At 38.8% G+C, this 25164-nt stretch overlaps 1 protein-coding gene across 4 annotated transcripts in view; it reads right to left on the reverse strand.

Moving 5' to 3' along the window:
- The window catches only part of GABRB1 (gamma-aminobutyric acid type A receptor subunit beta1), a 123538-nt gene that overhangs the window by 81359 nt on the left and 17015 nt on the right, over nt 1–25164 (reverse strand). The gene's annotated exons all lie outside the window — the stretch shown is intronic.

A 25164-nucleotide genomic window follows, 5' to 3' on the forward strand; every position in this document is an offset into this window, starting at 1 on the left:
GAAGACATAGGTAATATAGCCACCAGCAAACCCAGAAAATTATAAAGTAACATGGGATTCACAGAGCTCCCTAAGCAATGAAAAACAGCATACCAGCTTTCCACAGAAAAAATGGTAGGGGTAGGTGTGGATTGCCTTTGAAAATCAATGCTCTTTTCTGACAAAAGCATTAATTTGTAACAGCTGGTAGTATCAGCTGTAGGCAACCTCCCTGATCTCATAAAGACAACTCTTATTTTTCACAGATGCTGAAATCGAAGTCTAAATTTGATGCCAGTCTGGAGAAATGCTTTAATGAAAGAAACTTAAAATCCTTCCTTTAGCTGCTGCTTTCCACTGTGAGTGGCCACGTGTAATTTTCTCTCCTACAATGATGAGGTAGTTTTGAAAATGCTTGTTGAGAGATACAAAATAGGTAGATTGTTTTGGGGACATTAACAGAGAATTCAACACTAAATTCTGTGATTATACACGCTAGCCACTTGAACATTCTTGCGAGTTTTCTTTAAGTGCTTCTATTTCTCTAGCAAGTTAATTAAGCATTTAATTTCTATTTCTGTTCATACATATCAAACTTTCAAACCCCTACTTTGCAACTTTGAAATAATGATCCCATCAAGAAAATCTGTAATATTACAAAGTGAAAGAAGCAAAATTTTCTGAATGTTTTGTTCACAAGAACTTGCATGTTAATGAGCACAGACTTATGTCTGACAAGGACCTTTAAAGGAAATAGGAGAATCATATTAAATTCTTTTGATGTCTGTTTTGCTGTATTTCTGGTAAATTAGAAAGTCTGTGCATACTGCTTTGACTATTCTGATAACCTGAATTTTGAAGCAATTGGCCTGAATTTCTGCAATTCTTTCCGTTTTTGTTATTTGCTTATTGTGTACCACATAATTGGTTTTCATTTCTTTGTAAAACCAATGTCTTTTATGTAATGAAGTTCACTTGTGAACCGACTAGTTTTGAACATACTAGAGGAATATGCCCATTATCTTGCAGGGGAAAGTTTCTAATTACCTTCGCTCATGGGAATGTGTTTACAAAGACAGTATTTAGAGGGGCCTTGTTTTGGAGTAAAATGGTGTTTCACATCCTGCAACAGCCAACCATATGAGTTCCACCACAGTTTATGATTTTAACCTAAAACCTAAAATACTTGAAATACTAAAAATATGCCTTTTTATGAGTGCATCGCACATAAAGAAAATTCTCAACATTTTCTCAGTACACTAAAAACGTACTTGCCAGAGCCATTCATGCAATGATGAGTATCAGAATTATTCAAAGATTTAAAAAAATCTTTTTTGATCCTAAGATTTTTGTCTGAGTTCCCTTTCTTTCATTTTTGCTTCCAAATTCCTCTCTTATAGGATAGTCTATTTTTCCATTTTAGCCTTTTACTATGTGAACATAAAAATACTCCTTTATCATAGGCATAATTGTTTACTGATTACAGAAAAGACTAGTACGAAAGGCTATGTCAAGTCCATTTACATAATTTGTTTTGTAATGGACTTGGTATAAGGTGTTTTAGAAGATGAAGGAAGAAGAAATGATGGGTCAAGCTTAATTAATTTTGAAATGAATCCATAAGAAACACGATCTTTTTCCATAGAGGAGAAAGGCATATTATTTCCTGTTGAAAGCATCACTGATCATGAAAACTCACAGATCACCTCGCCAAAGGATTTCTCTTCCCCAGCAGTGACACAAGGCTGGACCTTTAAAGTATGAGGCTTACTTCAACATATTTTTTCTTAGTTTCCTAATATTATGATATACTTTTCAGCTCATTCTAGCTAGCATGTCTGCTTTGTTTCTTTTTTTCCCCTCTCTAACTAAAGTCTAAAGCCCACAATCTGTTAGATGTTTTAAAGCTCAGCTTTCTTATATGAGTCTCATACTTTTCACAGAAGTTGGAAGATGCTGCATGAAAAGGGTGCCTGTAGCAGTTATCTTCCACTTGCACATGAATCTACAACACACTGTTTAAGAATTTAAGAGAATGAAGTTTCTGTCATATGTTCCTAACTCACTTTTCTTCACTGTATTCAACATATTTCAGCAGTCAGTGTTAGCTTTAGTGGATATTTATTTAGTGGATATCTAGCATAATTTCTCTTGAATATGAAAATAGAAAATACTGTTAGTTTTGCCATAAGTCAACTTTATGTGATACATACTCAGACAGCTAGTCCTTCCTGCTTCTTACGACTTCCTAATTCCAGCATTACCTTAATGGGAAAACTATGTGTATGTATAATGGAGTCCACAACCTGGCCCACAGGTGACTACCAGGCGACACTGAAGGAACAAGTACTGATCTCCAGAGCTCTAATGGGCAGGGGCTGGAAATTTTGCCTTCTTGTGTCTTATTACTGGTTCAACCTATGTTGAGCAGATGTTCTCTGCTATACTCTCATTAGACCTGGTACATCAGTCATCCCAGCCAGAGGACCTATTCAAACAGCCAGTGGCTTTCATTTACCCAAATCCTTAAGTTTCCTTTGGGAGGAAGCCCAGGTGAACTGTGGAAATAATGGATCAGCACGATCTCTTTGCAGAATGAGCTGGTGGCAAAGTCCATTTGTGGTCTGGAAAGCAGGGTGAGCAACAGGGTGCCCACGACCCTCAGGCAGGTCTGTGTAACTCTGTTGCTGACAGTGGATACACCAGGACACCTGTCATCTGTTGGAAGGCATGCTGTAGGGTTACTTTGTGAAAAGTCCTTGGTACAGGGGCATGAGCCAAGCCTGTTTTTCCAGCCTTCTAGATCACCTCAAAGCATGTTTCCACCTAATCATGGTGAGAGCAGCGGATTCAGGCTTGGAGTTCATTTTTGCACGTAGACTTGAGTATTTTCACGTTTTGACCAACAGAGGATAGGAAAACATATTTATATTTGATGAACACCATAAATAATGGAAGTAGATAGATGATTTGAACTGAACAGTTTTGTGGTTTTCCTGGAGGAAGTGAATCACTGCTTTCATGTTTTTTAGGTCCTCCCATGGCATTTCAGGAGTCCCAAAGTCATCTGTGTTTTACAGTATTTCAGAGCTTTTGGTAAGGGTTCTAACTTTTCCTTGAAAACACACAAATTACTTGGTGACTAACATTTTCTTTTGGTTTATGACTGGACTTTGTCTTAAACAATAGTGATGTTTAAAATAAAGTAGTAAATGTTGGCCATTTGTTTTCTTGTGCTTTTCCTGTTTTGTCATGTCCCACATTTATTCTTCCTCTTCTGCCATTTCTATCCAGATTCAATTAATAAAAACATGCCCAAGACATCTATCTCTATATCATGTTTTTTTCACTTAGTCTTGCTGAATTTATATCAAGCTATTTCTTGGTGTGCTCCCTCAGGGATTTCTTGGTCAGCTGTCTGAGAGTCACAGAAACCATATGGGAATTTATCCTTCACTTTGATCCTAACAACTGTTAGGGTGGTGCTGGGAGAGAAATGCTTTCTGAAACTCAGGGACAGGAATACACACTTCTCCTAGAAGTTCAGAACATTAAAACCATCTTGTGTTGACACTGGTCAATACAGAAGTAGATGTCATTTAAATTTTTTTTGATGTTAAAGCCTAAGAGTATAATTACACTTGACACATTGAACTGTTCTTTCATGTTCAGTACTTACCAGCTTGCCTTATTGTTTTTAGTTTGCATTTAATTATCATCAGCCTCTGATGTCGCTAGGACAAATTGTCTCTCCAACTACATGGCAGGAGAGTTCTGTGTTTTAATGTTTTCCTGTCTCGTATATCTTTGGCAACCCACCAAGGAAAGACCATTTTTGTTCACTTGTTTGTCCACCATGTAAGTGGACAACAATTAGTCTGATTAAAATCCTGTGTCTGTGTGGGTGAGGGAAAGAGGCTTGAATTAGAAAAGAGTTATGTAGCCATCTGAGATGCAGCATCCATGTACACAGACAAATAAGTAAAAAGAAGCTCTGTCTGTTTGAGAATAATGCTTATTACCACATCTGTATGAGATTAATCAAATTAGCACTACATGTAGGTTCTGGTCCAAGGACTGGTATGGAAGGAGAAAGTAAGTTATAATATGGACAAGATCTGGAAAGATATTTTGTGCCTTCTTCCCTTCCACATGCCTGTAGCAGTGACAGGTACTGGTCCTTTGTGGGAAACCAAGATGTAGGAGAATCACAACCTTGTGTTAGCACAGAGTTCGCTTCATTGTGAGCTCACATGTCACTTCACGAACATGTGCCTCCCAGAAGGAAAATCAGACACGCCGAGTCCTTCATTACTGAGGTTTCAATGAGCATTAATTGATTTAGGGCCTGTTTCTCTTAACTAAATGTTGGGTTAACTAAGTGCTGTGCTGACTAAACTCTGGGTAGTCTCCTTGAAAGTATAAACTTCAACCCTTGAACAAACCAATAGACAACAAAGGAGTTTAGAAAGGATGACCTTTAGAACCAGGTCACAAAGTCTGAAGGACTACATGGCACTGTAAGACTTTTACAAAAGCCTTATATAAAATAGGTCACCTGTCCTGCTGAAGTGGTTGCAGATGTTAAAACAACTGCTCTGTAAATGAATTCTGCTCTGTGCTAAAGAGCTACCCACAGAGATTTGAGTCAAAACCTCGTGATAAACATCTTCGAAATGGGTTCATAAATATTGTGCCATGCAAATGGGAAAATAATTTCAAAAAAAGAAAACTAGACACAAAAATTAAATTGGCACACATGTGAATGAATGCTATTAATTTGTCTGTTTTACAGAATATGACGTTTTAAGTCCTTTGATTAGCATTTTAGTTTAGACTGCCAGGCCAGTTATACTAAGGATATTATTTCTTTCTGCAGAGGGCAGTTTTCTGAGCAAAACCTCCGGGGCAATCACTTTGGGAATATGACATGTGATGCTAACAGTCCTTTTTGGGACAAACTCTTCAAGGCTTCTGTAGTTTGGAAAGTGAAAAGTCAAAAAATAATCCCTGAAAAATGTCCCGATTGAGATTTTTTTTCTTTAAGTGTCTTTTCTTTGACATACTATGGAGCTTTATGCTGACTTTTACCAACAAGTCAACTATTTCTGCCTTAATTTCCGTGACTATTAATAGGTCTACAGTTACATTCTACAACTATACCCTGGACTTCAAAAGCCAGGCACAAACCCCAGATATGTGCCACGTGCTGAAATACTTCCAAAGAGCAGGTCTGTGGATTCTAGCAGTTTTTAAAAAATCAGGCCACTTATCTGAAGATGTAACTAAGAAGAATTTGGAAACCAGGAGAAATGAAAATCATTCTAGCCCTAGAACGCTGTCGGAATTTTAAAAATATGGTTTATTGGCATCTATATCCACCATGCCATGCTTTATTGTTCTAATTTATATGCGTTATTTAGCCAATATTTACTACTTTACCTATTTACAACATTCAGTGGCCTGTTTTATAAGCCACAGTAAAACTAGACATAGTATAGATTTATTGCTGCTAAAATATGTTGTGATAATGCTCCAATCTACTGTACAACTGTAGAAGGTAAGGCTGATTAATCCATCATCCTCTACCATAACCAGTTTCAGATTTTTTTTTTTTTTTTAATGACCTTCATAAGTCATCTCTGTGTGGTGTCTTCAGACGCTGAAAATACAGACTTTCAAGCTATATGCTAAACTTGGAAGGAAGGAGAAAAATAAGGTGGGGGGGGGGATGGGGAGAGCTTAACAGACTATTCAAAACCCGTCCCAATTCACAATTAACAAACAATTCTGAATGTCTTCTTGCAAATTAGTAAGCTGCTACTATCAAGTAATGTAAACTTAACAGCATTTGTGCAAGAATGATTGTGGTGAGTTTGCACTGAGTATTTTTTTTGTTTTCTCATGGTCCTAACTTCTCTGTGCCTTAGCTCACTCACCTGTAAAATAATAAAGCTTGTCTATTTCACAGGGATGTTCTGAGACTTAAATGATTACACTCATTAAAGGACTGAGGCACTTCTACCTTTCACTACAGGAGTAATTTGAAAAGCAGAAAGGAATAGGAATGAAAAATAAATCACTAAAATGTTTCCTCTGCTGCTAATTTTGCAAGACTTGTTTAAAGTGGGAAAGCATAGGCTTTGGGAACTGGAGACAAAACAAAAGACAGCATAGTGTCTTCAGCCTAGAAAGAGGGTCTGGAACTCAACTACTGAAGGCATCCTGTTAACCTACCAGCTACTATGATTATAGCAGCTGAATCCTTTGGAAAGCTATAGCTCTGGCACTAGAAATAGTGTCTTTGTACTGAGTATATTTTTTGAGACCTTTTTTTGATTCAGAACCAAGGCAAAATGTATTTGTCATTGCCTGGGGAACTGCAAGCATGTGCCTCCTCTGAAGGCTTTTAGTACAGTTCTGCTTGAAATTTTGGTAGGCAGGCTTGCAATCCCAAGCGATTTTTTGAACGCTTAGGAGGGAAATTGCTTTTCATCCTTTCAAGTAGTTTGGATATAGCAGCTACTCTTAACTCAATTAGTATTTATTACTTGAAACACCCCCTGCAGCTACACTACAGGAGAAAATTAACATTTGGTTAAGAAATTTGCAATTCCTTGATACAGAGGGAAATATATGTATCTATACACACACACACACACATATATATACACATATTTGAAGAAATGTAAATTCCTGCCTCTGGGGAGGAACAGCAACATTCACTGGTATATACTGGTGGACACTCACCTGGAAAGCAACCTGAACATGAGCGAGAAACGTGCCCTTGTTGCAAAGAAGGTTAATGGTACCTTGGGCTGTGTTTGTCAGACATGCCAGCAGGTCGGTGAAGGTGATCATTCCCCTCCACACAGCCCTGGCAAGACCAAAGCTGGATACTGTGTCCACTTCTGGGTTCCTTAGAACAACACACACATGGAACTACTGGAGAAAGTTCAGTTAGAGGGCCAAAAAGGCGTTTAAGGGACAGGAGCACCTCTCCTATGAGGAAAGGCTGTGAGAGGTGGGACTGTTTAGCCTGGAGAAGAGAAGGCTCAGGGGCAATTTCACTCATGTCTACAAATGCCTGAAGGGAGTGTGCAAAGAGAACAGAGCCAGGCTATTTCCAGTGGTACCCAGTGACAGGAAAATAGTGAGCAGGCACAAACTGACACATAGGAAGTTTCTCCTGAATTTCAGGAAACACAGTTTTCACTGTGAGGGGTGATGGAGCACTGGTAGAGGTTACCAAGATAGATCATGGAGTCTCAGCTCTTGGAGAGATTCAAAAGGTATGGGGGAATGATCCTGCACAACACACTTACAGTGGCCCTGCTTGAGCAGAGGGGTTGGACCAGATTACCTCTAGGGGTGCCTTCCAACCTCAAAAATTCTGAGATTTTTAATAATGTAGAGTTAATGATAAGTTTGCAGTTTTCAGATGGTTTAAATCGTGGATGTTTACGCAGCCACAATGTCTACTAAGGAGAATTTGGCTTTTCTGACTAATGCAATCACCCTTCACCAATACACGTTTGTTCAGTAGATGGAAATGTTTACTGAGATCACCCAAAAGGTGAATTAGACTCAAATGGGTTTATCTAAGCTGTAGTGCTTCACACATTCTGCTAGCCCATTGCATGCTGCATTAGCTGCTTTCTGCCTTATTACTCTATGAAGTTCTAAATGTTTTGTGAGAGAATTGGCTTTCCAGAGCTGATACCTCTGCTGCTGCAATTAGTGTTAATGGATGAACTAACAACCAGTTTTAAAGAGAGGGGAAAAAGTAGAAACATCTCATGAACAGTAATGTACCTTTTCCCTTCCTGTCACAGCAAGCTAGGAAGTGAGAAGTGCAGGCAAATGAACAAGAATGTGATGTGCTCTGGGGACTCTGAGCTGACATATGGTATTAACAGGTATCTGTTACAAGCAAGGTAATTTTTCAGGCATCCATTCTTTAGGAAAAAAATGGAAATTTTTGTAAACCTTTTTTTGCAAGTGTTTTGTTTGTTTAACTTCTCAGTGAAATTTCTGGGTACCTGACTTGTCTCCTGCTTCCCACTTTTGCACTTTATGAACACTTTAGCTCAAAAGTTCTATGGCAGAGACATTCACTGAAGGGGCACACTGGGCATGTGGTGAACTCAACTAGCTAAAACAGTTCCTGGAGTCCCAGATGTTTTGCTTTGACCTCTATACGTAATTTCTGTGGCTCAGGCAGAATGATGGTAATCTGCATTGTCATTTTGTTTCTGATGTTGATGTCGGCTGAAAATGATGTTGTTGTGCCATACAACACAGGCAGTTAAAAAACAAGCATTCATGTACATGTCAAGGAAGCCTTTAGGTGATCCATTCTGAAGTGGATCTGATATAGAGACAAGCAGCTCCCAACAGAAGTATGATATGAACTAAACTCACTCCTCATACTGAAAGGGAGCTTAATTATAATTTTCTATTTACTGTAAAATTGTAGACATGAGATTTATTTCAAACCAGTTTGAAAATAATGAAATGACTGGATTTTTTTCACATGGAATACATTCATACACACTGCACCTGTTTCATATTGCGTTGTTTTTATGGTGCTTTCTAGCAAGGTAAATGGGTAAATGGGTAAAAGTGGCAATGAAGAACTGTACTGACTAGTTTGGCATTGAAATGACTACAAGGAAGAATAAATCTAGTACTAGTCAGATAACAAATATCAAAATGATGTTCCTTAATAATTTGTTGTGTTATGAAGAGGGAAGTTTTGAGAAGCCAGTAGCAGTCACTGAAGAAGACTTTAACGTCTAACATTTAGACAACAGTAAGAAATTAGGGATTTAGGATTTGAGATGTCTCAAAATTATTTACAAAAGAGAAATGGGGACTTGGATAGTACAGTGTGCAGCTGTGATAAGTGAAATCTCTGGTTACAAACAAATTATTTCAAGACTAGTGTTCCAAATAGCTCACAGCTGAACCTAACCCAAAACTGGAAGCTGATGGCAGACCATGTAATACACTAATGAAAAAAAGAGCACTATAGCAGCAGAGAGAATCAGAGGAAATCTACAGCTGTGATACGTGTAAGAAAAGTCTCTGTTGTCTTTGAACTTCTCCTTTTGTGTCCAATACTACTCCTACCAAAGCTTCAGATTAAAAAAAAGAAATCTGTTGAGGTTCTTTTCAGTTGCAACAGAAGCTTTTGTAGGTAGAAGGAACAGATTCAAACATACACAGGGGACAGGAGATTTCTAAACTATGTAACAACAGCTTTTAAAATATGCTGTGTTTCCTCAAGGAGGAAAAGGTGTGTTTGGTGTGCCTGTAGGCAGCTGACCAAGGTGTTGCACACTGGAATGGGGGAATGTGTTGCAGAGGCACAACAATGGGGTGAAGACATGTGCGACTGGTTATAAAAGATGCAACATCTAAGGAAGCAACATTTAGTAAGTTGAAAACTCAGGTGTACTCTGAAGACCGGGAAAGATGCCAGGGCAAAGAGACTATTTCTGGAAGTATTATGTGCTGGGAAAGATGCTGAAATTAGCTTCATTGTGCACTCAAAAGGGAAGTTGCAGGGGGTAAAGGGCTGAAGTCAGTGCCAACATCTACTTTGTGCCTGAAGAAGTTGAACATAACAAAAATTTCAAGGAAAATTTTATGGTTTAGTAGTGGTCAGATGTGCTATTGCCTTTCACTTCATATACTAAGTGCCTGTGTTATGAAGAAATTTTAATGAACTTGGTCCCCAAACAGCAAACACCACTGGCGGTAGGATCCAATGAATTATTCAAGCAGGATAATCCTGGCAGAGTCGTGAGGCTCTGCCTTCAGAGGCACACTCTGTATCCTGGGTGGAGGAGGGCTGCTGTCATGGGTGTACTGTACAGCCTAGCCTGAAGTCACGGCACCTAATGACTGTGAAGCTTTAATCTTGGTGAAAAAGCAATTCTCTGGCCTACTTGGGAAGAGTGTCTATAAAACAAGTGAGGGAGGTTTCAGATGCACTTCAATTGTGGCACTGTTGGAAAGGGTGTAAGGCAACCTTAAAAACTCTTGTTCGCCTTTAGAGAGTCTTTAACATGGGGCCATTACTTCTAGGTAGTACAGAGAATGCTTAGGGCAATACACTAAAATAAGAAATCCAGCAGAAGAATATGATGATTACTTCCAAAATGCTGTTTTTGAGAATATTTGGCTTCTGGCTGAACAGAATTTATTAAGCTAGTAACTCTTCTCCTGACTGGAACTGATTGAAACGGCCAGAAGCAGGACACCACTGTTGGGCAGTTTGGGATCGCCCGAATCATCACTTGGAGTTACAGCTCCTGCTATAATGGATCTGACCAAAGATACATGGCCTTTGAAAGCTTTCTGCATAGTAACGTGAGTTTGTTTCTTTCCCCTGGGCTCTTGCAGCCAGGTTTTCATGCCTTTTGCCTGCACTGCTGGAGGGTAAAGCACCACAGTGAATAGATGGGGCAGCTAAGCTGTTCCTTTTAGAGGCCCTGTGCTCACCTCGGACCCGAGGCCCCAGGGAACTGCTGTACCAGCTCACTCTCAGAGAGTGACTTCTTAGCTTTCAATTTCTAACTCAGGATGACAATGATCTATAATGTATTGCTAACTCCCCTTTTAAAAAACAACAGAAAGGACAAAATGCCACAGTGAAATGAAACAAGGGAATGGCTAAGCCATGTTAACATGCTTGGAAAAAAACAAAGCCCAAGCAAAGCCATTGTCAGTGTCACAGATCCTTGGCTGTCACATTCAATCATACAAATCCCAGTGATGTTATGTCTGCAGCAGATGTGTTTTATTATTTACAATGGGCTGTGGGGAACTTGCCTTTTAGTTGATTTGTTTTGGTGCTACCATCTTTGCTCCCCTAGGCTGTTTCAGGTCTTCTGAGAGTCCTGGTGCAGAGCCAGTCTTTTCTCAGATGTCCTTAAACTTCAAAAGTTACTTTTCTGTATGTGTTGCTGGAACACTTTTTTTTTTAATTGACACCACACTGAATGTATACTTTGAATGCAATACGGTATGTCATATATTCTCTTAATAAAATCAGGCAGAGGGGGGAGCTTTCTAATGTAAAATTTCCTTACTGATCTTTCAGGAAGAGTGAACAAGCATTCAGGACCAGGCAGTAATTTCCCAGAATTATGAAGAGCTGTGTTTGGTGTAAGAGTGTTGAATTAGGCAGACTTTTAGAAGGTTGGCAAAGGAAACATTTTATAAATTAGAGAAATCAGATCTACTATTATTTAAAAATCTGTTGCACATAAATTTTGAGCAGGGACAAGAGGATGCAGCAGAGCATCATGAGAACAGATGATCAGCACTTGGCAGTTGTAAGGACAAGACACCGTTACCTAGCAACTTCTCAGAGCTCTCTTTTATAAATCCATACTGTCATGGATGTCTTGTATACACCACAGTTGGTCTTCACAGATTTTGCACTACTTAGTACTGTAAAATATATCTTCTGAGCAGTAGCATCCTTGGCAGGTATTAAATCATGTCAGTCCAGGTTGTTCTTGCCCTACCTGCTCCCACAGCAAGGCGAGGGCTGTGGATTTGTTTTTTGCATAAGTTACCATAAGTTGCTTGAGTTCAGAGATGGGGCAGCATTTGTGGGAGCTGATGCTCAACCTCCTTCCTTCTTTCTTGTACAGATCGAGAAAGAATGGAGAATGACCTGTGTTGATTTCCATGCTTATAAGTTGCCCTCCATCTTTTGCAACAGACTATGATCTGTAATTTTTTCTTTCTGACGTAAAGAACCCTTACTCTGGCTTAGTGTTAAAATATGAAGTGAGTAAGTGGAGATATGCTCAATTTTGACAAGTGCTGCTTTCCTATACCTCTATACACTTCTCAGACAGACGATTTGATTCTGGATAGATATTTTGGATGTTACAGGATTACAGATAGTCAGCGTGACTGATTTAAGGCCTTAACTTTTCTTTCTAATCTTTGCTTACTAATCGCATTTATTTTGAGATAATGCAAGTACACCATTGTTTCCAATGGCATTTGGAGCTGGAATTTGGAAATTCCAATCTTTGTTTAATGTTTTACTCTTTGCAGTATTTTGAGGTGTATGCTGTAATACTGTAAAAAGGGAGTTGGACGCATTACCCCAAATATTACACAGAAAAAATACTGTACTGATTCCTGGATTACCCTTTTAAATTACTTTCCATTCTTTATTATAAGGAGAGGGAATGCAGCAATTCTTGCTTCAGTAAGTAGTTATCTCCAATTTGATGTGTTATGAGCTGGACTACTTCTCTCGGATTCTGTTAAAGTACAAGTAGTTCAACAAGCCAAGCTTTCTCTACAACTCCTAGAAGCTGACAGACTTCATATCTCAAAAAAAAAAAAGATTATATTAAAAAATAATTTCATGTTTTGAAGTGACCAAATGCAGTAGTAAAATATTGTAGCTTATGACTTCCTCATGGTAACTTTAAGTGACTTGATATTAACTTGTAAACTATCAGAGACACTGAGAGGACTGAGTTCCCATTCTGGCTTTGTGAGTTTTCAGCATTCGTTCTACGGGAGAAAATGTCACTGGAAGTTGTCACTATCTCTAAGAATGCTGTAAAGAAATGATAAGATACAAGCTTGTCACAAGAGTGGTGAATTCAGCCTTAAACATGTTATTGACAAAGAATTGTTGGTTGGGTTTTTTTTAGATTTCTGTCTGTAATAGAAAAAGCAGGGACTAATGACACGAAAGATTCTGCTCTGTCTTTTCCTTTACCTATCTTGTCTTTGTGTCAAGATATTGATAAACTCAAAAAATAGCCTGAGAAAAGTGTGATGTGATTCAGTTAAAGACACATTCAAGTTCTGTACCCAACAGGAATACTGTTTACCGTGTGCCTGTCCTGTATATATATACTGAAGGGGTATATATACAGGACAGGGAGCAAGAAGCAGCTCTGAGCAAAATGATCTGTAGCTTACAACATGAATGTGGACTAATCTCAAGCTGTTGCAGAAGGAAAAGTGGGATATGCTCTAGTGGGATGTGTAAAGAGAAGGAGAGCCTGCAACATCTTGTATTTAACACTACAGAGAAGACATATAGGGGATAAGATATATCAGTCTCCAAATATGTGAAAGACTACTGCTGACTTGACTTGTTGCTGACTTTTTGACCTGCTAAGTCAAGACAGCATGCACTTAGAATGCAACAAAGTAGATGTCATTAGGCAAGGGGAAGACTTTTTAATACCGAGGTTATGTTTTACATCAGTTACTTCAGGGTGTTACAGGGAATCGGTCACTGTCAGTTTCTACTAACCACAGGTGTTGTGCAGGTACTACTATAGCACCACTAACACTTACTTGTAACATTGAAAGAAATGGACTGTGTGACCTTCTCAGGCTTCTCTGGGATTATGCCAATATGTACAACTGCATTATTTCACTATCAGTATTTGGTCAGAGGCAGGATGAAAGGCAATATAGTTTTGAAGTACGTGAATTTATTTTACAATTACTCAAATACCTATTCATGCCAATTACTACCATCCCAGTAGCAAATGTCAGTAACATCTAAAGAGTCTGAAATACATACAGAGAGATCTGTATGATATAAATTATCCTGTTTCCAGAGCTGCAGGTCATCCTCAGCTGCAGTCTTGTTTTTGAGGTTCCCTACAGCCCCCAAACCTTTATTCTCTTCTATTACCTCTCCTCTATTACCAACTGTGGAAACCTTCCTACAGACAACTTCTTCAACCCCCTTTACTGTGACACACAGTCTTTCAATCTGACTATGACAGGTAGTAAGTTGTAATAAGGACCACCCTTTCTCAATTGTGTACTCAGGACAGTGGGAACTGGAGAAGAAAAATATTTGCTCTTTCATACCAGCTGCATTCCTATGTGCTTTTATTTTGGCTCACGTTTCCTTTATCAAAGTATTAAGACTTGTAACTTAGATGATAAAGTCTTTTGAGTCAGAGCTTCCACCTACTGTTTGATTAACATCTTGCACATCTGTAAAGATGTCTGTGTCTCTCTTTGGTACTTGCTTTCTTGCCCTTCACTGGCTCAGAGTTCCTAAGGCAGTAGATCAGCTTAGTAAGTGGAATGATTTCAGGTCAAACCCTTGGCAAGACATACGAGTAGAGCACTCATTCTGGATATGGCTCTAAACAGCAGAGCTTGATTATTTGATTAGTGCCTGATTTCCAGTTAAGCATTTAATAAATCTTATCCATTATGGTATGCTATGCACAATATGCAGCATATGAAAGTGGACATCTGTTAAGACACCCACTGTGCTGTTCAGCATATTGGCCAGCCAGCCAGAGTGCAAGTGAAGCGAGCTGCCAAGCCCTGTGTGAGCATGGGGCATCACAGGGAGAAAAAAACAGGGCATGGTAGAAAAAAAATGGTAGAGGGGTAGTAGCAATGATGGAAAAGGAAGGAAGTGTTTTAGGACCTAGGGGAGGAGGCTGCAGCCGCTCCTTATCAGGTCAAACACAGGGATTGAACCTACTTGTTTCAAGTTGATTACTCATCATTTACCATCTGATTTTTTTTTTTTTAATTGCATTATATATCAGCTCCACATGAAGACAGAGGCTGGAGCCAAGATAAAAATTTTGCAGCCAGTTAGTTGCTGAGCAAAGTGAACTGAGCACAAGCTAAGGGTTGGATCACTGCATAAGACCACCTCAGGGAAGCTGCTCTCATTCAGAGATTAATTAATTGGAAATGCTGCTTTTGGCCCCATGAACTGCACTGGAAGACAGTAAAAATTTTAAAAAGTGTTTCAGAACTAGTCACTGAGCAACCAGAGGGTCTTGACAGGAAAAGGAGCAAAACCTGTCAGAAGTATGGACTTAAGGATTTTTTTGAATACTCTTACTCCTAGCAAAATCCATGATGAAGTACTTGGTAACATGAAAGAAAACAAGCTTAGAAAAAATGGTGTGCTTCTAACAAGGAACTTCTCCTATTTTCTAGCAAAGTCATTCATTATCAAGCTGTTTTAAAGAAACTCCTTGTGATAATACATCTGCACACAGTCTATTTGTTCCAGGTAGGAGCTGAACTCAGGGAACCTAGCTTTTTCAAGCAAAAATGAACATACCTCCCTGTTTTGAAGGTTTATCAACAAAAGTGCTGCTGATTGCAACATTAACACTTAAACTAGTACAGAGGGCAGTAAGGTGCAGTATTTTTTCCTATCAAATGTAACAATTAGTATAGTGCTTTTTATGTTTTTATGTTTATAACAGACTTTTATTTTTACAGAAAGTTACGTAGTTTCTGCCTTTCTATAATTTGTGTGTTATTGTGAGTCTCTTAACTGCCACCATGCCTTCAAATTTCAGCCCCATAAGCCTTGAATGATGTTTTCTTCAGCTGAAAGTAATTTAATTTGAAATGCACACAGAAAAACAGTATCTTATTTTTTAACTCATCAGTGCAAGTCTGAGGGCATCAGATGCCCCTAAAACCTAGTGCTTCTATGACTTAATTACACAAATTACGTCTACAAATTAAGACTGACAACATCTGAAATTAGTGTCATTTGTTCCATTGACTCTATTTCTATGCTTGAGAAGTTGAGTGCATAGACAGGAGAAGTATTACTGTGCTCCTGTTCATTCTCTGGCTGCCCCGTTGGGACCAAAAGGACTTGAAGCCATGGCATGAAATGCCTCCTCCCAGCACAGGAGCACACCAAGGCTGTGGTTATAAGAAGGACTGCATGTAAGAAGGAGGCATGAAATTAGCTGCAATAAATAACATAATTTATTTCCAGGAGGCTTTAATTGCTTTATACTCTTCTGTAACTGGGACCACTGAGTGTGTGGGTGGGTGTGTGTTTAAATGCACATCAGTGTGTTTTTGTCATGCCATTTCCAGATGGTAAATATGGAACTGGAGAGTATCTCCAAACAGAGCTTTGTTATAGCCACTCACTCTGCTTCATACTGGGAATGGCGAAAAATGTCTAATAACATTTGCGACTGATTCAATTACCCTGGCTTATTGACATATTTTATTGTTGATTCTTGATTTAATTTTTCCTCCTGCTCACTATCTCACCTAAATTGTCCCCCTCATTTAATAAATATTTTTTCTCTTTATTTGAAGTGTCATTTCACTTAACAGAAGAATAATTTTTCACCACACCTTTGACAGACATTTTATGCATCTTAAAATGACAATGAATTGATTGATAACTTGTTGGGCAGACATTTCTTTCTCTTATGACAGTAAAAATGAGCTTAGATTATGATTTGGACCAGATTCCTAACACCTAGGGGCTGTGCTCTGACCTGAAAATTTTTACCTTGGTGGAACACAAACAAGGCTTACAGTAGGTGAGCAGATTAGTTTATACATTTTAGGCCTTCATAATTTCTCTTCAATAATCTGAAAAGGTTTTTTCAGGTTGTCATAGGTTAGCAAGCATAGTCTCGGAAGTGATGTTCTTCTTACAGCTTTCTCTATGACCTGACAGAATCTATCAGCTGGCCAGTTTGAATATGGACAATTCTTTAAGCCACTTAAAGTTGTGGCCGCCTCTGTGATCCACCCTTAAGAATAGACAAACTCCCCCCCAAGCTCTCTCTCGTTTCCGGCGCTGGGACAGGTGGCTGCAGGCCCCGTGCAGGGGCCAGCGGGCCCGGCCAGGCCCTGCTTGGGCCAGGCCGGGCCGGGCCACGGCCAGCCTGGAGCCATGGGCCTGTTCCAGCCATGGAAACCCCCCCACTGCCTTGCCGTGGGCAGCCGGAGAAGCTCGGCTCTCCCCCCTCTCTGCTGCGATAAGAAAAATTCAACATTCCAGCTGCAAAGCTGCAAGGCCGAGGTGAGATTAACCCTTTTATTGCTGTGAAGAGCTGAAAACCTGATGGAAGAGAAAGAGGAGATGCTTAAAGCTGAAATTCTGTTGTGAAGCTAAGATATATCAGAGTATCCCGTTGTAATTTCATGAAGATATGGGGGGTGGAGCGTTCAACTTGTACTTGTGAGCAAAAGCACCTGCGCTGAGATAGGCAGATGCTGACGCAGCTGTAATTTCATGAGAACTTTGGACAGGGAGAGATGGAAGCGATGAGGACTTTTGCTCCAAATGGAAAAGGAGAAACCTCAGTTCCTAGAGATGCTCCCAGAGATAGTCCTAAAGATGAAGATGACGAGGACCCTTTGCCCCCAGGGAAGGAGAAGTGCCTCTGTTCTTAGAGATGAAATGTTCCCAGAGATGGGTGAAGAGAACTTTTGTTTCTGAATGGCTCAACCTTAAAACTGTACCCCAAAAACCTTCAAGAGTGGACCCTCAAAAGCAGTTGTGGGAAAAGCTGCAAGTCGGGGGAAGGGACTCACATGCGAGCAGAGACTCCTCTTCCTAAATGGACTGAACAAAGTTATTTGGAAGTGGGCAGCTGTCTCATTGTGATACTGTTTTCATAGCATGAACAAGAAGAGACTTCTCTTTCTAAATGGACTGAACAAGGTTATTATGGAAGTGGTAAACAGACTGAACATCTCAAGGGTTGTCTTTTTACATTGTCAGTGGGAGAAGGGAGGAAGGTGGGGGGAGGAGAAGAGTTCTGAAGGTGTGGTATTTTTTTTTCTTCTTTTAGGTCTGTTAATAAACTTCTTTATATTCTTTCAAGTTTGGTGCCTGCTTTGTGTTTCTCCTAATTCTTATCTCACAGAGGGTAAACAGTAATGAGTATTTTGGATCAAACCACTACACTAAATTGGTGTTTCTGCCCAGTTAAAACCAAACCCGCTACAAGGTAGCAGAAAAAATGAGAGAACTGATGTAAAAAATAAAACTATTTTTAAATCATTAACACCTGCAGCAAATTCTCTATTCGAATCCAAGCCTAACCCTCTAGATAGATGCTGCCTTCCCCGAATTGCAGATGGGAGGATCAGTTCAGGCTCTAGGTTCTTCTGCAAATTTTTCTTTTGGAAACTGAAGTAACTCTGCTAGGATGAATCTGAGAGTGTTCTTGTTCCTTCAGAGTTAACCCTTACACTAGCCAGAAACAGTGAGTGAGAAGACCTGGAGTTAGAGGATAGGCTATATGGAAATTCAAGCATAGGAAACTTAAGCTTATTTGATATGCAAGTGCTCCTTGTTCCTTACGGATTCAGCGCAGTGAAATCACGTCTTACAAACTGTGGAGGACATGTGCAATGATAGCAAACAGATTCTCCTTGTGGCAAAGCATGTTGCGTCAGGATCTTTAGTCTTCTGTTGTGAAAAGTACATGGAAGATGCAGCATGAGCTGGTTAGTATCCACCCATATACACAGTGGGCTGCAGGTTTCGTATCAGTACAAACACAAATAAATTTACTGCCTTGAGGATAAGATAAAATAACTAATTATGACAAAATTCAGTTTCACAGCCACAAGAGTGTGGCTCTGTCAGGCAGCATCTACCTGCGTGGGTTGGAAGCAAAGGCTGAACGAGCTTCCTTTTCTGACACTTGTGTCTGTTTGTGTATTCAGTTACATCTAAAGCAGCTGCTTTCCCTGCCAGTGCTGAGCTCATGTACCCACACTGTGCCCTGCTGTCTAGAGGAATGTGAAGAGAAGGTTGCCAGCTGCCTCTCCCTCCTACCGAAGCAGCTTTAACTGTGGAGCCTTTTCCTTCAGTGGCAACACGGGCAAGCACAGCAGAACCACGGGTGCATTGAAAGAGGAAACTGCATTCAGGGATGCTTGAGGAGAGGGCACTCAAATCAGTTGTTTTGGGGAGAAGGCCTGAACCTGGAGCAGAGTTGGGGTCACTGCTGCGAGAACTACAGGATTTCCCTCCTGTGCTTACCTTTACAAATTTCCTGTGTCCAGCAGTTGATTAGTTTAGGTAAACACTTATTTTGCTTGAGCCATTGCCATCACTAACCACAGCTCTCAGAGCTCAGTTTTAACCTGTTCTGTCTGGGAACCACAAGCTGACAAGGAATAACTGTTATGTTTCCATATATTGCACCAGCTGGGAATCATTTCGTGATGCAGTGGAACTACTGATTTCCTGCCTTCCACCCTTTTTTAGCACATGCAGTCACAAAGGAGCAGGATGCTGCATGTGCTCTGGTCTGTAATTCCCAGTACAACCACTCATGCAGAGCTGTTGAGTGTATTTCAGTTACAATTACACACACCATGTATTTTGATGATGAATTTGCTACAAGACCAGAGAAAGGTAACAAATTATTTATGACTAGACAGATTCCTGTTTATAACCCTCATGGCTACTGCTGTATTGCTGCTAGATTTTAGTACCTTTGAGAAGGGACTTCATATTAAGAAATTTGTCATCTGAAAAATAAAGCCTGTCTGCACATTTGGTACAGAGGGACTTCAAATATCCAAATAATCTTCTAAGCAGGCTTCTTTTATCTTTCTAGGGGGGTTTTACTTCACTGTAAAAAATACTGAGAAATATATTGTTTCTCTTAATAAAAATTATCTTTGTGATTTAGAGAGAATTTGTTATTCTTACCTCTGCTGAAAATGTGGTCATGCAAATGTGTACTGAAAATTTGTAATACAGGTTCTTGCATAGAACTACATAGATTTCTAGACAGGGGAAGAAGCCCCCCTTGACAGGGGAGTATGTTCATTCCTTACTCCGTGCCAAGGCAATTGAAAGAACACTTTAATTGTGAGTTTTCATACATTCCTATTTTGTAAGTTTACTTGATTTCTGCTTAACTCCTGGGGAAAGAGAATTCTCACCAGAACTGCACATGCGAACATTTCAATCTGGTATTAGTGTGGTTTTAATATTAGGCTTTATAGAGGTAGGGCAGGACCTCAGATACATTACACCTCATGTCTTCTTGCTTCAAAACATGCAACTACTTCTACAGGAGCAACTTAGCACTGCACCAGGATAACTTCGTTCAGATCATTCCTCAAGAAAGCATGGAATTAGTTACTCTAGAAGAAGGAAACTGTGTTTTGCACAACTGCTCAAGCCCAAAGGGAGCCAAGTGAAAAGACAACAGCACTGTACCTTCCTCCTCCTGCAAGAACATCTGGTTTGCATGGCCACACCATGAGCATTCAGTTAGGAAGACAACTTCTGTCTGGCTAGGTTAGGCTGAGTGAGCTGACCCTATGCTTTAATTTTGTGCATGTGAGTGTTTTGCTTCAATTCTTGGTATAGGCAACCTAAACCGCTTCTGACCCATGCCTGTACTGAAAGAGAAATGATACAGCTGTATTTCTGGATGCCACGGTCAGATTAATAATCCTTGCTGAGTCTGGACTAATTATTTTGGGCACAGTGCTGCAAGACTGGCTTCCCTGCTTTCAGACTAAAACCAGTATCTTCATTTTATCCTGCATGATGTGAAAACACAAGCCTGGAAAAGGATTAGCTTGATGATCATCTTATACTCCATCACAGGGTGACCCATCATTGTCCTGAACTCCTCACATTCTCCAGGTATGCTGCAGAGCCGTTAATTCAAGGTGCCACCCCACCTACTCAGTCGCACCACTGCGCAGGACTGACACAAAGTGCTGCTATTCAGATTTGTGCTCATGAAACAAAGAGTGGAAAGAGCAGGGAACAATGCTCTAAATTTAGTCTGTTTAGAATACCACACCACTGAGTATTCCCATCTATTTTCAAAGCTGCAATAAAGCAGCATGGCAATACTAGTAAATGTCATTACTTATTTGAATTAAAAGAATTACTTCCAGCCAACAATAATAGATTAGAGCAATTTTCGTCTACTACATTAGTCATTCTTGGCAGTGTGAACATAATGAATCTGAGGAGTTTACAATACAACCATCCAACTAAAACTTGGAATATAAATTCTCAGCCTGTAATCACTTCCTTTTTTGTCTCTCTTTAAGTCAAGGCAGTATGATTTTTTTTTTCTGTCAGAGAGTCATAAAGTTTCTGCTTGAAGTTTTTATTGGTTTTCAAAAATGTAGTTGATTGGTTAATGTGATTTTTTTTTTTTAATAATCCTTCTTTTTTTCAACACAGGTAATTTTCAAGCTTTAAGAAATTTACCTGAAATCACTTTTTTTCAATTAATAAACTATAAATTTTCATTACCCAAATATATTGTTATACCGCCTTAACTGGGCTACAAATACTGAAGTACTGACCTTGTTCTATTTTATTTAGAAACCTTTTCAGGAAAAGAGTATCTCAAGCATAGCAAGTGTGTTCTTTTTTCTCCCTAGTGTTTCATAGCTGTATTGATAAAAACAGCATCATAAAATAGCATCAGCATTATCTAAGCCTTTGAAATGCTACAGAAGCCAGTATTTTGTTACTATAGTTCTTAAACCTGACAACGATTTCTCCGTCATTGGTACAACCCCCTGGTATAATATAAGTGGAGTTATTCTTGATTTATGTTGGAGAATTAAGTCCTGCTGAAGCTGTTACCACTAGAATGGGATTGGGAATGGGATTGGGAATTTGATTACAGCTCTTTCTATTTCTGAACCGGTCTTTGCTGTTTCTACTCTTTGTATGGACTACAGTCCAAACACTGCATGGGTGACAGAGCTAAACCTGAAGAGATTTAGAGACTTCAAACAGGTTGAGAAAACTGTGCTTTGATTCTTCAAATATTTGTGCTAAATTTTGAATTATTTTTGAACAATCATACTGAAAAGAGAGAAGAGAGCAACTCCTACTTGCTCCAAAGAGATGCTGGTTAGACAGTGAGTGAATACTCTCTGACATGGTTTAACAAATTACTTCAAATGCTCTCTGACACCTTTAACAAATTACTTCAATACCTTTAAAAGGCACCTTTTAATAATCACATCTTTGGTTATCAAAGGTATTGAAAGATGCTGATGGCTCTAATGTAGAAAAGCGTGCCAAAAGACTCGATCTATGTCACAGGTTATGAGAAGATCTGTACAGATATTGAGTAATACCATTTGTGCTTTTTACCCAATGGCAGATTTACAGACAGCTAGAAAATTCCTCAGATTTGAACACAAAGGAAACACTGAACTTAATGGCTGCACTCTGGAATGATTACTGGCAGACAATATCCTGCACAGCAAAGGGGAACCACCAGTCACAGGGTTTATTTATTTATTTTCCTTTATGAGCTATTTGTGTTTGTTTGTACGATACTTCGCCTTGCTGGCAATCTCCAAAGGAACGCCCCTGAAAAACTGAAGTGTTAAATGTTCCTTCTGTTTCTTCTTCACAACTAACCTTCCAATACTACTGTAATGGAGAAGCAGAGTTTTTTGCAAGCTGAGCAAAAGGAGTGGATGAACCTACTATTTGACCAAGAACAACATAATGGGGAAAGGAACGAAAAAATTTACAGCAATGTAGAGACAAGGAAGCCCAGTATTCCTGAAATGTCAAAATTTACAAAAGTGATAAACAACTCTGAATCTCTTTCATGCCCTTCCCTCTAGTCTTCATCATTATACTATATTCTGTATTTTCAGATATTCTGAACCAAACAGTAGTCTACACCGGGAGAACTTCCCAGAGGAACTAAAAGTAAATGCAAGACAACCCTGTAACTAAGTGCTGTACCAAAAGATCTTGCCCTTCTCTGTCCATGTTGGCCAGCCTCCCCTTGGTTTAATTCAGGAAGGATTTTTACTTGATATTGCTTCCAGTTGTTTTCATTCCAGAATGGATGAATGACGGAAAAGAAAGTAAAAAACCAGTTGTCTCTCTGCAGCCCAGCATAGAAACAAATTATATCACTGATTTGACAAACATGTCAGACACACTCAGTGAAAACAAAATTGCTTTTTTTCTTGCTGTTCTATAATCAGTTTACAGATTACAGAAATTTATAGAAAAGACAAAACAGTTAAAGACTTGGAGACACCATAAAACTCCCCCCCCCCCCTTTTTTTTTTTTCTAACGTGTGCAAGTACAGTAGATACAGTTAGTTTAACTCTCAGGCTTATAATCAACAGGATAGAAGAAAATTTTTAGGGAAAATGCATTTTTGTAGGCACCTTCTCTCATAAAATAATCCTCTTAACCACTTTTTTTCTCCTAGCTGTTTCAGCAAAAATTAATTCTCAAGTGATTAGGAGCTTGAATTACGAGCATTCAAAGAAACTCCTCCATGATCTGAAAATGCTGAAAGCAAATCAGTCACCTAAGAAAACGTAAAAATACAGATGCAGAAATATATCACAGAGAGAAATAAATCCTTCTTTGTGACTCTAATTCTTATGCTGTGAAATTAATTTAGGTAATTCTTATTTTAAAATGAAATCAGAATTATCATAAAATATCATCCAGTATTTTAGTAATAAATCTGATGGCTGTTGCTATAACTGGTCATGTTGAAAAGCTCAGACCTTCTGCAAAAGAAAATAATATCGCTACATAAAACAGAACAGCAACTCTACAGCTGATTTAGGAACTGAATCAGGCCATCTAGAATCACAGCCAAGGAACAGCTTTCCTTTCTAGCCCTGGTTGAGGGAAGAACACCACTGCCTTTTTATATGATCCCTAACAACTTTATATATGATGTCCTTGATTACTGTCCTGTGCAGTTTCTTGTTACCAGGATACATTTCTCTGCCTGACTCATAATTTTGACTAAATAAATGTTTAAATAACTGTGGCCAGGCATTCATACCTCTTTTGGAAGTTACTTTTTTTTCAAATATCTTATTTTTAAAGGTTGTTTTGATTGGAGAGTGCAATATACATATAGTTCTCCTGCAGCTGGTCAACTATTGTATTCCAACAGATGCAAGTACTTGTAATGGAAAGCAAGGGAAAGATTAATGGGTTTTGAAGTATTTTTTGCAACAGATTTTTGTACACTGACAATTTGTTAGGAGCAAATGCCAAGTGAAGAGGACTCCAAAGGTTCCTACAGCAAAACCAATAATACCTGTATGAAAACATGGGCAACACAAAGAAACAATGGCTGCCACAGGTATAGGAAGAATGGTTTATAAAATCTTCAGGATAAAATTTGGATTTCTGCACTGGACTGTGTTTTCATTTACTATTTAGTTCACCAAGGGAATTAGATATTTTCCATGGAACACTCTAAAGGGAGACAGAAACTGAGTCATAGTATTTTGATTATATAGAAACTGAATCACAGTATTTTGATTACATTTTAAAAATTTTGTATCTGTGTGTAGAAACAGTAGGAAAGCTAAATTTCATAACACTGCTTAATATCATGCTCAGTTGTTGATACTGTCTGGTTTACAAAACACTTTCTGGAGCAAGGAGGCTACAGAGTAGAGCCAGGAATTTGTTTCAGTTCCAAATATAATAACATCTGTTCACAATCATGGTAGAGCACTACAGGATTGATTGTCATCTTTGCGAAGATTTCTGTGAATTTTGCTTTTGCTCTGTCTATTTAGCAGTGAGGAGTAAAGAGATGCTTTAGATTATTCCATTCCATTTCCCAGTGTTAATGCCAAGTCCCTAGCGTAACCTAGGCCTTTTGTGGACCTTTATGTTAATGACAGTCACTAAATAAATAAAGGAATTTAGGAAGCATTTTTCAAGACAGTGTTTTCCCCACCGTACTTCTGTCCAAATCCTCCTACTCAAATCCCTAGTTATGCAGCTACCTGTACAAACACCTCTAGCACTGGTTATTGAAACACCAGTTCTGGCTTTTTGTCATTTGAGCTACAGCAAGGAATGAGGACAAGCGATGGGAGCCATGGGACAGCAGAATGCGGAGAGCTCTCTTCTGAAGGGAAATTTTCTTGGCCAGCTTTTCCCATCCAGCTAAATACAGACAGCAAAACATTTCAGAAAATAAAATTAAATTTAAAAAATTAAATTAAAAAAATAAAGTTAAATTACATTTTGTATTTCTCCTTAGATTATATTACGCTTGCAGATATCTAGATAGGAAAGACTTAATCTGTTAACAGAGACGGACAAAAAACCAATTGTTTTGTATTTAATTTTAAACATGTAATCTCTTCTGAGAGATTTTTTTGCTCAGAAACCATATTTTACTTTAATGAAAAATGTAATTATTTAAAAAATTTTTAAAAAAATTTGATTGTACTATGATGAATACAATACACCATCTAGTATTTGTATTTCAGTCTGGCATGCTCTAGGTACATCATTATCATATTAATTACATGTTTTCTGCTGATCCTTTCTGAAATGCATTTCTCTCATCCTCTGATACACTTTTATCACTTGA

The sequence above is a fragment of the Aphelocoma coerulescens genome, chromosome 4 (genome assembly GCF_041296385.1).
Source record: "Aphelocoma coerulescens isolate FSJ_1873_10779 chromosome 4, UR_Acoe_1.0, whole genome shotgun sequence".
NCBI classification, from domain to species: Eukaryota; Metazoa; Chordata; class Aves; order Passeriformes; family Corvidae; genus Aphelocoma; species Aphelocoma coerulescens.